The 13,216-nt window shown below is 39.7% G+C and overlaps 1 long non-coding RNA gene across 1 annotated transcript; it reads left to right on the top strand.

Moving 5' to 3' along the window:
- Positions 1-4,994: 4,994 nt before the first annotated feature.
- Positions 4,995-12,783, top strand: LOC140933816 (uncharacterized). The gene is made up of 5 exons (XR_012165082.1): positions 4,995-5,199; positions 6,734-6,832; positions 7,422-7,495; positions 10,763-10,840; positions 11,666-12,783. It is a non-coding gene; the product is annotated as an uncharacterized lncRNA (long non-coding RNA).
- The last annotated feature ends 433 nt before the right edge of the window (positions 12,784-13,216 follow it).

Below are 13,216 nucleotides of genomic sequence, written 5' to 3'. Positions count from 1 at the left end.
AGTTGTAGTCTTACAAATCAACAGTAAAGAAATGTACAAAAACCAGGACTGTGTGCTGCACGTGCAAAGTCGGTTTTATTGGTTTTTTTTGCTAATTAGACTTACTGAGTTTTTTTGCCGTTCTCATTTCCGTGGCCGTTTAGCATAACATGATATCTTTTTTTGTTTAGCTTGCTCTTGGCCCAGGCTTTTTAATTTTGAGCAGACATACCATATCATATTTAGAGTTACCATATTTAGAGAGCATTGAAAAATGGCTCGTATACCATATCAGAGCTCTAGAATTGCATTATCCAATGATTCAGTTTTTAATAAAAAGTGTTAGCTCATTCTCTCTTGGTGAGCCCTTAAAGGGTGCTTTCCAAAAGTCAGAACTGGCCGGCAGGACCATGGACGGATCATTCATTTTGAGTGCCCTATGTTGTAATTTTGATTCCTGAACATAGCTTTTGCAATACGTATGTGTTTGTATGGTCATGCAAATAAAGCTCGTTGTTGTTGTTGAAAGTGAAATAGACTTTTTCCAAGAGTTTTTTATGAAAAATGATTTCCTTCGTGCATACTATATATTAGGATTTGACTAATCTGTCTGGATAGCATTGATTAAAAGTAAAATTCTCATTACGACGGGAATGTCCTGGCCGGTCAGTTCTGACAAGTGGAAAGCTCCTTTAATTCAAAGGGTTGGGCTTCTTTGAAGAAGGGAGCTAAAACGAAAATTTACTGTACCTATTAGGCTTACCCCGAAGATGTGGACGCTTATTCGAAGAAGGTAGTATCTGGGTATCTATTCTCAGACCCTCTATGTTCTATTTAGAGATCGTTGAGCGCACGCGTCTAAAAATAAAAACGGCGTTGTTTTCATTGACTTCAAGTGTAAGGGAGTGCCGCGCTCGCTCTCGCCCTCTCACTTCGCTTTCGTACAGTGCTCGCCGATTTTCCAAAAGAAAAAGAAAACAACGTCTGTTAACAGACTAGAAGACAAGGGAAAACAGCATGTTCAGTTTTTACGTCACCAAAGCAACAAGTGCATTTTCTAGCCAGCTTATCCTTTCACAGTTTTTTCCGAGTTTCCCAAATGAAAGTGAGCAAAGGCAACCAGAGGAGGGGATGGGTAAGAGGGACAGAGGACAAGTTTACCAGCAGCAGAGCATGTTTGGTTCAAGTATCTTTATCTGACACTCAGGTTCACATCCGCTTACACAAACTATAATATTCAAAGCTTACCGATTACATCATGACTATTTCACAAAATCGGATATCAATGGCTTGGGCACCCATTACATTATATAATATAAAGAGAGTCGAATAGACGCTTTGAATTGTCTTAAGCAAAGAACAGACATTGTCTGTATTTTACGAGCCGTCATAGTTAGGTATTCCTTTTCAGTGTAGCTCTGGCCCTGAGAAAGGCTTATTTGTTAGCCGAAAGATTGGACTCAAATATATCAGTCCTTTGCTGTATTGCCAGCCTTGCATTCAGTTTTGTGTTAATTGTCTGTATAGCCCTGTATAGCTGTTGTTGCAAAGGAGTCTAAACAACAAGAACCGCGAGTCTATACAAAGTATTTGTCTCGAGAATCAACGGAAATGCTTGTCTATTGTAATAGTCTTTTGTATGGGCTGCCCAACTACCAGCTTAACAAATTGCAGAGAGTTTTGAATGCCTCAGCCTGGCTAGTTTGTAATACCCCTAGGTTTTGCCACATCTCACCCCTTCTTCGTGGTCTGCATTGGCTTCCTGTTAAAGCCCGAAAACAATTTAAGATACTGCAAGTATTACGTTCAAAGCAATTCAGAGCCTTGCTCCTAAATATCTATGCGATTTACTAACATTTAAATCGTCCTTATATAACCTTAGATCTTCAGGTAGTATTTTACTTTCGAAGACGTCAAATGGGGTGGCAGGGGATAGGGAGGAAAGGAAGGCTAGTTTATAGCCGGCAGTTTAGTCAGTAGTTAGTCCGTCCGGAACTGAAGGGACTGGGTTCGATACCTGCCATCGATTTCCTGCTTTGGAAAATTTTAACCGCTATTCTTAAAAAAGGCACACCGTAAACATTGCTCTAGCGATCCTCTCTTGCCACAATTTGTCTTGCAGAGTGTGTCAATATCGTGTTTTAGGACTTCACGAGTCCCGTCTAATGCCACGTGGACCCTCTTTTAGCCTTTCTTTTCCATCCTGAAAAGGTTCTTAGAGGCCTAAACCGGAAAAAAACTTTTTATTTTATTCAAAAGCAACTGCTTTTTTCGTCTCCATGTGTCGTTTAACTGTAACGAGAAATATTTAGTGTTGAAAGTAAATTTCACTCCGCTCATTGAGACCTTCCTGGATCGGTCGGGCGACGGGAAACGAGGCACTGTATGAGCATGGCCCTACGTCAACCTACGGGTCGTCAACATCCTGTTAACAGCTTTCAAATTTGTTCGAACAAGATACCACTAATCAATTTGTTACAAAAATTATTTATGATAAATAAAGTGCAATTTTAAGCTTAACCGAAGACGCGAGTGTCTGGGCAGGATTGTGTTTCCTCCCCTCTTGGTTTTCTGGTATTTTGTATCACTTACAATTGAACCTTCATTAGACGCTCACCTATTAAGTGGCCACCCTCTATGAGTAGTAGTCCGAGTCCAGAAATAACTGTAGAAAAGAATTGCAAGTGGCCACCTCCATCAAGACAGCAAAGGCCCTTTTTACATCCCGATGAGAGTTCTCCTATTGTTGTGTCATGAGCTTGGTACACTTAGCTAAGCTCTACTTTTAAAATATGTTGAAGGATAATACAGTCAGAGACAGAATATGACTACAGATTGTGGGCCAGTAATGCTGCTCCAGTCGCGTGTTTGTTAAAAAAAATGATGTTCCTGCCAAAGATTATGATAATTTATGACAAGCCTCTATTGAAGGTGGCTGCTCAATCGAGGGTCGAAATGTTCTCAGAAAAAAAGGATGAAACGACGCTAATCTTTTCACTTTCGAAGCGCCTACGTCCAACGCAAACAAGGAAATTCAGTAAGTGGTAGCATACATTTCCTAGTTGTAACGCCCTTCCTGTAAACGGGCATTTCTCACCAGCTAATTGTAAGCTAAGAAGTTATAATTTGGACATGGGAACAAGAGTAATCGGCTCCTAGGAACACCCAGCCTAGCTCCTCTATCCCCCATCCGAGAGAAAGCTCAGTGATCGTAGGGAAGGAAACACCAAAACTGAAAAATATTTGCATAAACAGAAATCTAAGAGTGAGAAATTATTAGTAAAGTTATTGGGCATCACACGAGAAATAAGGTGTGTTTTTCTTTTGGTGCAGCCAGAAACCAATTAGCCTTTTTCGATGGTCGAGCTCTAAACCAGGACCAGCTATGCATTTAATTACCACTCCTTAAACCACTTGAATAGCCTGACCTTTGTTTCATTGAATAACATGATTTCCTCTTATTACGCTTAGATTCCCTTTTCTTTTTGCAAACACATAACTGTTTTCTCTCCATCAACATAGAGAGCGTTCAAATTGGATTACTACTGTCTTCGCGTTCTGTAGTCCTCAACATGCTGGATCATTTCCCATTGTACGATTCCTTCTTAGTAATGTACATTTGTATCTTAATCAACGTCACCTATTAGTTTTGGGCGTAAGAAAGTAATGACGCAATTCTTCCGTCCTGTTTCCTTCAGCTTTACGTCCAGTAGCACCATATAATTTTAGTACGGGAGCGTTCCATCGATCGTATTACGGAATAAAAATGCAAACTTGAGCGAGTTACATAGTTTAGGACAATAACTATTACGGTGCAATGAAGGCCCAAACGATCGGATGATTTTTGGTTTAATACAATACACGGCCAGTATTCCGAATACGATCGGTTTTCGAACGTGTTCACAGCTAGGCTCTGGCCGAAGCAAAACTTCAGTGAGTTCAGAGAGATTAGTACGCGGAATTAAGCAAGTGAGGATGATGTAATGGCATGTGAGGAAATCCTTAAAGTTTTGGAAGCTATTAAACTAACTTTAGCAAACGTTGAAATCCAAAGGGACGTCATAACATATGAAATTCTCCGAGGACTGTCAACGAACTGCAACAGATAAAAAACATCATACCTAGTAAACCATTTTCACAGAAGTGCGAGCCCTGTCTTTGTTTTTTTATTATTTTTACTAGGCATCAAGCGCGAACATGACTAACACGATGCCGTTTTAAGATTTCCGGCCGGTAAAAGAAGCTCGATCCGGTAAAGCTACCTGGATGAGACGTACTGGCATCAGTGATACCATAAGTAAGATTTTTCTTACTTATCACGTAAACAAGGTTAGAAACCACGATGGGCTTTAAGAGGTATTAGGAATCGCCCGGCACCACACATTTACGACATGTTCTATTCAAACGAGAAAACAACACATTTTACTCATTTGTCTTTGTTTGTTTACAGAGGATACCGGATAAAATACACGTGTCGAACGCGCGCACGTGAAAGGTGCTTTTGAGGAATCTATGATATCCGACCTAACTGAAACTGAGGTTACGACAAACGTGCTGTTTTTATGAAATTAACTAAAGAGACTTAGGAGATAAAGATGCCAAAATCTTCTACTCTGAATCCCACATTAAATAAACAGGGGAATGTTCCCTGATTGCTAAAATTTGTTGGAAAAACAACTTGAACAGAATTTTTGTTGCTTTTCGTGCAACTTTTCGTGCAGCCAACCCAGCTGACGTTATGACGTCACTTCCGCTTCAGGCTCACTTCCTTATTTGAGTAGTACCGGGTAACGTCCCGTTGTTAAATGAGTTTCAAATTAAAATAATCATAAATAAAAACTCATTCCAATACAAATTGTGGTGGATTCTGATCTTCAAGATCGAAAGTCGAAAGAAGATATTTTGTTGGTTTACTGCCCATTGCTGTGAATCGAAGGGGATTAAGTTTTTGGCATACTCCCAGAGGGTAATATGGAACGCGTTTATGGACAGGAAGCCAGATATATCTTAACTGAAGTTATTTTTCAGTTCACTGAGGAAGTTAAAGCTTTGCAAATTCAGGTGTATCTAAGGCGTTATGTTGAGCTATTGTTACAGGAAATAAGTAACCAAACTGGGCAGGTTAAAATACATATAAGCCTTTCCAATCTCATAAGCGTGAACATTTCCTTCTCCGCTAATTGTGAAAAACAGGAGGGCAGCAACAGTTGTATCTTTTTGGTGAGTAATCCCTCATTATTGGTTCTATAGGTGGCTTTTAAACGCGGCGATTTATTTTTGTTACCTGTATGTTTAAAATGACAAATCTTCAGCAGCTTTCATATATTGTGAATCATCCTAATATTAGCCTACGAGTATTATTCTGTTGGCATTGCTTCAGACTTACCAAGGGCGATAATGCTCGGTTGAACTGATCAAAATCAAGAGTAATACCATCAGATGTCAAATATGCCAGGTAGTTTCTACTGACAAAAGGAACACTAACTTTCCAATAACCAATTGCACGAATTTTTCGTTAAAGGAACCACTAAAGAAGACAGTTTTTGCAAGGCTATTTACCTCCCTTTTTATTAAGATTTCCAGCGATCGTGGGAATACAAGATCATTTTCTTATAAAATCGTTATAGAGCGTTTTCACTTACGTGACCATCATCTATGCATATTTATTGAAACAAAAAAAGTGTTTACATAAGAAAAGAATTTAACTCCCAGAGGGTTTCTTTGGAACACCAACATGGCCGCCGTTTCATTAGGGCTATTTATACGTAGCCTGTTCCAGGCTCCGAGATAGTGGTGAAAAGTCGTTCAGTAAAAAGAAATGAGAAAAACGCGCGGGAGCTGGGGAGAGACAGGGCGGCGGACCCAAGTCGCGCGCGTCTTATTTTCGCTTTGCTCGTTTAATACGTCCCCGATATACTATCTGAGAGCCTGGCACAGGCTAATTTATACGAGGAAAAATAAGACGCGTCTTACATAAGACGCGTCTTAAATAAGACGCGAACTTTCCTTATAAACGGCACATTTCGTCTAAAATAAGACGCGGCTTAGCTAAGACGCGTCTTATTAGATAAGACATGCTCGTATAAATGGTACAGTTCGCGTCTTATTTAAGACGCGTCTTATGTAAGACGCGTCTTATTTTTCCTCGTATAAATGGCCCTATTGTTTTGGAACACCAATATGGGCGCCGTGACGTCATGTGAAAATGCTCTACTGCTTTTAGGGCAGTGAGGGGGCGATGATGACACACACGCACACTGATATTTAAATTTAACAATTATCTCAAGAGGGAAAGTACAGGGGCTTAAAATTCAGCAATTCTAAATACTTACTGCTTAATGGCCGCGACCGTCGTTAGATTTCGTTTTAAAAAGCTTGCACCTTAACTTTTAAATCTGTGATCTGATTGGTTGGTCCCTTCAAATGGCAGTTTATAAACACTGATTCCGAGTACACGATGCGTCTGAGGTGAAGTGTGAACCTTTCAAATCCAATCCCGGCTGGAATGCGACCGTGAAAAAGTTAAACAAAATTGAGCTTTGAATTTTGAGCTTTTCGAGGCGCGTATAAGCGCAAACACGAGGAAAAGAAAGTTGAAAACAAAACTTATGTACCCTTTTCAGTATAACTTTTCAATATATCTTTTCACCCCTTTCGTTCGGTGAGAGCCTCCCCATACACATTATACCCCCGCTGGGGATCAATATAAAGTATTCCGGCGAGAGATTCGATAATTGATTCTGCGTTTTATCAGTCAGAGGAAGAGATAAGAAATATAGGACTTTCAGACGCTAAATTCTACCTGCAGTTGGACGTGGAGACAAAAGAGACAAAGTGTCCCAAAAGCTTTAAGGTAGTTCAATTCCTTGATACTTGTTTCACTGTTATAAGATCTAAACCATCATCTACGAAGCGCAGCTTTGAGGCAAGGCGCAATAAGTGCTTACGCACGTTCTACTTTGAGACGCAAAGTTAAGTAAACGCTTCTGCGTGTTTTACCGCATTTGATTATATAAGTAAATTCTTTTTTTCAAAAGTCCGACCAACGTGACAAAGTAGTTTTAACAGTACAACAGTGATGCAAAGGTTATGAATACACGGTGTCCTTGCGAGCCTTGCAAGCTCCTGCGCTTGTCCTTGCATGGACTTCATTGGGAATTTAGGATGCATAAGTGATAAAAAAAACGAGTTCCTCTTGGTAAAATCCTTCAAGCTTCTTTCATGTAGAACTCTAAGTGATGTTCGCAGCTGTTTGCATCGCCTTCAATGGTCTCCGCCAAGGAATTTGCGAAACTCAAGTAGTCATCCGCCAGCCGCTTTAAAACGGGGCGTTACATGATCACAAAAAGTATGCCAGCTGCTTATGTCCATTAATCGGTGAGACCAGATGTTGAATGACTTCACTACAACAATCTAATTGATCTCAACGTTCTCCTGTCTAGATCGATCTTCATCAGCTTTAAAGACGACTTGCACTTCTTTATAACAACGCTGTCTCGGAAGTTTCTTGATTTTGGTAAGTACGCCTTTGGGCTTTAATCGATTCAGTGTTTAGGTCTTTTTCATCACTATTAATTCTTTAGAAACGTCACTGCGTAAAAAGAACAAGAAGGCTCATTCTCTAACCAGTTTGAAGCACTGTTAAAGTTTTTTATACCATCAATTGATTATCTTACTAAGGAATAGCCACAACTCGCGACTGAAATTTAGCGTGTCGTAGGATCATACAAAATATTCAAACAAGGATGATCGTCTTTGAAAGGATCCTGTCCACCACCAGCCATGCTCACAGACAGCATGATAAGCAACACTACGTAAAACCTAGCCTTCATAACACTGGCAAGCACTTTATAAGTGCGTTTATCGTTCTCTAATTTAGGATAATTACTCTGGGTACAATCACTAGAGGATTACGAAAGCACCTTGTTTCACACGTATCTGGGCACTAAGCTGGTGTTAGTAATATTCATTGAAAAAGTTAGATGCTCCAATACAATACTGCCAATTTTTGGGCAATACCCTGGCTAATTTACGAGCCGAGGGCAGCCACAGAACCAATAAACAGGGCTCTTAACTGAATTACCGACGTGATCGTACCCAGTTAACATATGAGAAAGGTACTACGTGATCGCAGGAGAGAAGGATTTCAGCAACATGCTCACATTTATGACTAAAATGCCATTGATTCCCAAAGTAAAGGATAAAACTAATTTAAGCTGGCGAAAACAACATAACTCCGGTACATGCATTCAATGAACAGACGCGTCTGATGAGTGGTCGAAGTTAGAGATTTCATCTACAAGAGTCGGGCTTAACTGTCAGAAGTTAAGTACTATATACGAAAACATTAAAACATTTAAAATTCAGGAGTTCAGTAAAGGACTCAGAAAGGTAGAACAACGTGGAACAGTATTATAAGGGAAAAACTAAAAGCGGATTACAGCATGCTAAGTAGACTTTTTATCCTCAACCATTGTTAGCGCAATAGTGAATATAAGTAAACCAATTATAACATGTACAGATTAATAACGTGAATGATCTATCTTGAAGACAACTTGAAATCCGTCTCTGTTTGGCCTTATTTATTTGCCAAAACTCTAGGCCGCAGATTACTAGACGAGGGCAAATTAGTCAAAAATAATTTACTTTCTAAACGAATGAAATGGGAAGTCTGGAAAGTCGACACCCACCCTTCAGATCTCTGATGACACTTCAGCCAAATAACGGACCTCCGATACCCCGCCGGTGTGGGGAACATTTAGCAGAGAGACTCAACGATTATTTTCTGTAAAATATCCCTTGCGAAAGAGCAAATCTTGCCTATAATTTTCTATAGCTTAAGGACGGCTAAAAATTCCTAGAGGACCGTTCCATTAATGTACGATTTTCGAAGCTTAAGTAACAATTCCTGACGATTTTCTGAAGCTTAATTTTCCTCATTTCACTCCCCACGTTAAGCTATATTTCAGATTTTTCAAAGAAAAAGGAAACCTCAGTAAAATTTTCGGATTGGAAAATTAGATGGAGAGGGGAGTCAGAAAACACTAAACTTCGTAAAGCTATCAATTACTTCTAAAATTTTCGGGAAACCAATACTGAATCCCTTGTAATTTCGAGAGGAAGTTGCCCGAGCATGACCTCGGAACAGATACAAACTTTATAGCGCCGCTTACAATGAACTTCCAGTGATCTAAAAGTACTTTAGATAGCCTTAGAAGTGTTGTCAATGTATTCAAGAGGACACCCGCCTTGTTCGGTGCCCCTGATTTAGGCTGTAGGTTCCATAGTAAGTATTCAGTCTACGTTTCGAAGACCTTGGAACGCCCGCCTTGAACTGAAATTTGTTACGTTTATTTCGGCTTTGATGTGAAGGAAATAGCCATGACATATATACTCTCCTGTAAACTGTCAACATTAAGATAGATTTCGGTAAACCGACGGGAAGTAGAAAGTAACATTCGTGTGAAATCACATTCTCAAACTCATTAATAATTCATTAAGAAAATACAAAGGAAATTAATGTTTAATGAGTGTTTGGAAATCGGATGAAACACTGCTTAGTATTTGCATCCTTAATTTCTCCTTCAAAAATGATTTTGTTTGAGAAGAAATATCAAACATTCGACACAGTGTTTCATCACCAGATGAAACACCTCGAAGTTCGTCAAAAATACTCCGCTGCGCGTCGTATTTTTCAACTCTCTTCTCGGTGTTTCATCTGGTGATGAAACACTGCATCTCATGTTTGATATATTACATCATGTACAATGCTGTAAACGGTAATATTACGTCTTTATTCCATGTTTTCAAAGGGAAGCTTGTGGCTTTCTGGCGTAATGCGAACTAAATCTTTCAATATCGTTCATCTTGCTAAAATAATAATATTCAATACTTATATTGCGCTTTTTCTATAAAAATACTCAAAAGCATTTATACATTTGCTACATATACAACACGTGAAGCCTTCGAGGAAAAAGGCAGCTAATATTTCACGACGTCACCACTGTCTTCCGGGTTTCCCCGTCATTTCGCAGGGCCGGAATCAGCAGGGGCGTTGCGAAAAATCAGCTATTTTCACATGATATGTCTTTAGACTCTCTACTATTCGAATAAAATGAATACCCTACCAACGACCAGCGACGACTAGCAAGCCATGACATAACAAAACATAACACTTTATTTAAACAATTCACACACATTATTAGTAGTACCTTTTTTGTTTTACTATTACTATTTATTACTACTAATATGATTTTTGGTGTCTAGAGGCCAAGTAAACTATAATGTTATCTTGTTAGCCACTAGTTCTAAAATGTTTGAATAAGGAATAATAAAGCGAGTTCCTGTAAATAATAGGAAAAAAGTGCAATCACAACTAAATAAGCTAAAGGAAATAAATAATAAAATAAAATCATAATAGTAATAAAATTAGATTAAAGTAAGGTTAAATGAAACTAAAGTAAGGCGAACATGGGAGAAGTGGATAGTAAATAACAATATCAAAGCATTATAGTTTATAAAGCTTCAATGTCAATTCTTAGTTGCATGGTAAGCGTTTGAATCAGTTGTAATTTACCCCGGGTAATTCACCTTCTACATGCATGTCCCCGTGTCAAGTCTCAAAGTCTAATTTTGTACTAATTGCTTCGTCGCTATGGGTTGCAAAATTCCTACACTTCTTTGAATTGCTGAGAAGATTTAAACTAGTGAGCTCGATCGAAATGCAGAGACAGAAATGGTGATGTATGTAATCCACGCTATATGTTTTTTCCTGTTTTCATAGGAACCTACTGCCCCACACTTCACTTATCAACTCGATCAGAAATATAACTGAGCAAGAAACAACTAACGGATGATGAAGGTATGTCAGTGACGTTTCAATGAGATGGACCGTTTGCAGGTTTGGCAGACTCAGGCTGGGGAATCAACATCAACTGTGTCCAATTATTTAAATATCGGGCTAAACATATATCGGATAAATGTTTTCAACAGGAAATCAAATAGGGTATTAATCCCAGTCATACGCGTGTTGTTATCATCATCAAACCAAGCGGTTCACCGCTCTACCATATATCCGTCAGGTAACAAGGAAAATTAGCGTCAAAGCTCCGTTTTAACCAAATTCTGCAATGACTTAAAATTATCCTACAAGATTACGTGGAATGAAGGTTTTACTTCAAAGTTCCGCGTCCGTAAAAATAGTTGAACTTTGGAAGGAAGTGTGTCGCCCCTAATCAATAGTGACCTTGGCAAGATATCAAACGTATCGAGTCAGGGCATAGTTGGTGAAAATAATCCTGGATGATATATTTGAAGAAAGGAACGAAGAATATCGGGAGAATATTACTGAAGGCTACTGAAATCCACCGGGACCGAGGGCACAAGCCACGCCGGAGTTATCGTAGATTGTACATGTGGCTGTACAATATACTCTCTCGACAACATCTGCTAAATCCGGGGATCGAATATGATCAGAAACCCCTAACTTAGACCAGGTACTAAGCGCTTCCGTGCTACGTAGGCTACCCGTAACTCTTACCGAAATTGTCGTTTAATTGTTATTTACACAAAAGTTTCTGAAAAAACGTTTTAAGTGTCGGACTAAACAGGATAAGACGATCATCAATTATCGCTTAAAAACTTCCGCTTGAAAACGTAATTTGTGACAGCCTTTATTTTTTTTCAGTTTGTAACAGCAATGGTTGTTTTACTGATGGTGTTCTCCATGGCCGTCATCCCAGCAACGCCTTTCAGGATCAGACGTAACGCAACAGAGCCAGCTATCAACGGCTGTGTTAAACGGTGGAGTCGCCATCCAGGCTCAAATGGGGATGTACTTGTCGCGGAGTGCAAGAAACATTCATTCGCCTGTTTGCACAGCATTGCCAAGTTCGGCTTTCCCAAGTGCAAACCGGTTTACAAAATCATCTCGTTGCCGAAATCATCCGGGACTGAGGGTACACGCCACGCCAGAGTTATCGTGAATTGTAGCTGTGGCTGAGTCCATAAATAATCTCAGTTACAAAACAATATACCGTTCAGCAAAGAACGGATCAAAAGATCTTGTAATATATTAGACGTATTTAACAGTTGTGCAGTCAAACCCAGTTAATAGGCTGATTTAGCGACAGAACGGGAACGTCATTTGACGACGGGGAAGCGCGCGAAAAGGAGTAAACTCGACTTCCGGTCGCCAATTTCTCGCTCTGCCATTGGTCAAGTCAGTTGTTTGATTTGCGCGCGCCGTCGTCAAATGACGTTCCCGTTCTGTTGCTAAATCAGCCTCATACATCACTGAGGGGGCCATAGAAAGTGTCCGTATTAAGGGGATGTCCGTATAAAGCGGGTTGAAGCAAGAGCCATAATGAGCTATAATGGCTCTTGTTTGAAGTTACAGCAAACATGAGGGCTCACTTTTCACAGGGGCGAGGAAAACTGTCCGAAATAATGTGTCTGTAAAACGGGGTTCGACTGTATTTTAGTATTTAATAGTTGTATTTTACTATTTACACCGTCCTGTCAATAAGAAATGAACTACAGCTGGGTAGATGTGTAGCTGGAGATATCGGTGCGGGAATGCTTCTGTCCCCGCGAGTAGCGATACTCCATGCCTCAAACCCAATTCTTCTCGCGGCTTCGACAACAAACTGACAATTGCGCCCGTAAAATGTAAGACTTGCGTGCGCATATCCTGCCAAATCTTTGCTAAATCAGTTCAATACTAGTTTATTATTAGAGTAATTTGACAAAGCTTTACAAGGAAAGGGCTCAATGTTGTGTTATTCATTAAACATTTTTAAAACATTGTGATTGACCATTAATAAATAAAATTGATGCGGAAAAAGTTCATCTCCGTCACGCCTTCTGCAGGCCAAAAGCGCGGTCTAGTCAGTCTATTTCATTTTGCTCGGTAGCAAAATTTCTCCGTAGCGTGGTTGCAAATAGAGACCATTAGACCATTAGTGTTAACCGCTCGGCCACACAGGCCTCCAATAGTGTGAACATCGCCTAAAATTACACGAACCAGGGTTTTAAATTCTTAAAAAACTTCTCAACGTAACAGATTGTTCAAGTTTATATCTGATATGTGTACATTTTAATACATGAACGCTCAGGATACATATTTCTTGGTCACGAAGCTATGATTTTGCCCGAGGGGGGACTCCGCATATGAAAAGGGTGGGGGTGCTCGTCGGAAATTTTGAATTAAACCCCTAAAGGAGACCGATCTGGGCGT

The sequence above is a fragment of the Porites lutea genome, chromosome 4 (assembly GCF_958299795.1).
Source record: "Porites lutea chromosome 4, jaPorLute2.1, whole genome shotgun sequence".
NCBI lineage: Eukaryota > Metazoa > Cnidaria > Anthozoa > Scleractinia > Poritidae > Porites > Porites lutea.
The sequence above is the reverse complement of the archived record's forward strand: the minus strand, read 5'-3'. Positions and strand labels throughout refer to the sequence as shown.